Here is a 2,807-nt window from a genome sequence, read left to right as displayed (position 1 = left end):
GGACCAGTCTTTGGAGAAAGACATCATGCATGGAAAGGTGGAGGGTCAGTGCAGGAGAGGAAGACCCTGGATGAGAGGGATTGACACAGTTACTGTGGTAATAGGGTCAAGTGTGTCAGAAACAGTGAGATCGGCTCAGGATAGGGCAGGGTTTAGAGGTACTGTTCACAGTGTTGCTATGAGTCGTAGTCAACTCAATGCACATAATGACAGCAGCAACAAACAAGGCCACTACAAGTCAGAATTGACTGGGTGGTGGTGAGTTCATATTCCCTTTTCTTTTATTTATATTCTGTCCAATCAGAACTGACTTGTAAGTGACCCTCCAACAGGTGTTCAGAGGCTATAAACCACCAGGAAGGGGTTGTTCATCTTTCTCCCATATGGTGAGTGGTGGATTTCAGTTGGCAGAGCTACTTCATAGAATTAAGCCATGAGCCCTCTTCATATGTCCCTTTATGTGAATAAAAAGAATAATTTTCTTGTTTATTGAAAATCATGACCACTTTGGCATTGAGTTGAGGCACTGGCTGCCTTAGGAATAGACAGATCAGGATTGGTAGCCTCTGGCTGGACTTGTGCCTTCTGAATCTCCAGAAATAAGAACAAAATGCCTAGTTTCACAAAATGTTATTTGAATTTGGCTCCTGGGATGAAAAGGTGGGGGGAGGAACCCTAACAACTCTGTCTTGGTTTCATCTTTGGTTTGGAGGGTGGGGATATGGGTTTCTGCTCCCCTTGGGGAACAAAGAAGCTGGGCTGGTGTTTAATTTCATCATGAGAACCATCACTATGATCATCCTGGGGCCTGTGCCCGCCAGTCCCATCCCTCTGACTATATTTAGTCCATTATGAATATGGAAGAATGTTGAAAATGATTCACATCGACATCCCTCTGTCGAGCCTAATAACGTCAAAGTCATTACCCACAAACGTGAGTTCACCCTGACAGTGTGATTGGAAATCTAAGCCCTCCTGAGTGTCTTCCTCTGACTGCCCTGGTAGGAGTCTGGACACAAGAACCAGTGCACATGTCCTTTTACTCCCTAATCACCTTCTCCTCCAAAGGGAATAAAAGATCTCAAGGCTGAAGAGGAAAATGGTTGCTGTCAGCTGTGTGGACTGTGGAAAGGCAGAGCCAGCTGAGACAGACACAGGCCCTGTGGAGGAGTAAGAGTGAGGAAGGGGAAGATGGGAGTTAGTCAGAAGACTTTTCTCTCCTTCTGTCTCTGGTTTTCATTCTCTCTGTAAATTCCGTTTGAGCTGCTGATGCTGTACTACTCCAACCATCATTCTCTCACCTGACAATCTTAAGTTCTTTATTATTCTTTTTTTTAATTTTATTTTTTATCTTTCTTTTATTATTATTAATGAAAATTTACAGAAATTTATCTTTTTTCTACTCGAGTTTTTCCACAAGAGGACTTTGTCACATATTTCCTCTCATATTACTCCCTAGTAGAGATAATTATGTTATATACTCTTTGCTTTGATACACTGTCAGAATGTACTTAGATTTAAATATATGTGTGTTTGCATAATCAGCCTGTAAGTATTGTGAGGGTAGGGGTTTGGGATTGTATAGAATTTGGAGCAGTGATTAACATATAGTCATGATACAGAAATACTAGTTGGATAAATGGATATAAAGGAAGGGGAAATAATGTTAAGAAGAATAGAAGGGGGAAATAATAGCTTCATTTTATAGAAAAAGAAAGTATGGAAATAGTAATCCATCTGACTCAGTCCCCTAGTAAAACAATGGAAAGATCTGCATGAGTTGCTACCCTTCCACACACTGGTTTTGGTGTGTCTCTCATTCTCTCCACAGTGCCATAGTACCACCTCTGACACTTAGAAATTCCTTGTTAGTTGTTAGGTGCCATCTAGCCAACTCTGACTCTTGGTGACCAACAGAGTGAAACCTTGCACCACTCATTATCTCTGCCATGTTGAAGCCCATTGTTTCAGTCTCTGTGACAATCTATTTCATTAAGGTTCCCTGACTCTCTTTTATAAACTTAATGTCTTTTTCCAAAGACTGATGCCTCTTGACGACATGCCTAAAGATGTTATTGTTATGTGCTGTTGAGTCACCTGCACCTGTGTACAACACCTCTGAAGCTTGCCCTGTCCTGAGCCAGTCTCAGTGATATTGACACACCGACCTCCATTGCCCCAGTTACTGTATCTATCTGTCTCATCCAGGGTCTTCCTTTCCTGCACTGTCCCTCCACCCTTCCAAAATGGTGTCCTTCTCTGAGGACCAGTTTCTTCTAGCCACATTCTGATAGTATATGAGACTGAGCTTCAAAATCCTAGCCTCCAAGGAGAAACTTGGTGTCACCCTCTCAAAGACAGACCTATTTGTTTTCTTGGCGGTCTATGGTATGTTCAAGACTCTTCTCCAGCATCAGAACTCAAAGGCATAAATTCTTCTATCATCCTTAGTCATTGTCCAGCTCTCTGATGTATAGCAACTAATTGTGAAGGCCATGGCCTGGATTAGGCGCACTTTAGTCTTTAGACTGACATAGTTACTTTCCATCACTCTGGAGAGGTCCCTGAAAGCAGATTTTCCAAATGAATTTCCTGACTGTTGGTGTTAGGAGTGTTGATTGTGGAGCCAAGCAAGCTGTAATTGTTACAACCTCAATCTCTTCTGAAACTATCAATTGGCCCAGTGATAAGAAACTTTGTCTTCCTGATGCTGAGCTTCAATTCATATTGAAGACTACAGTTCTTGACCTTCTATAGCTAGCTCTTCAACTTTTCCTCAGTTTCAGCAAGGAAGGTTGTATCATCAG

The sequence above is a fragment of the Elephantulus edwardii genome, unplaced genomic scaffold (genome assembly GCF_000299155.1).
Source record: "Elephantulus edwardii isolate Elephantulus edwardi_28Jun2011 unplaced genomic scaffold, EleEdw1.0 scaffold00057, whole genome shotgun sequence".
Classification (NCBI taxonomy): Eukaryota; Metazoa; Chordata; class Mammalia; order Macroscelidea; family Macroscelididae; genus Elephantulus; species Elephantulus edwardii.
This window is presented reverse-complemented; position numbering follows the sequence as displayed.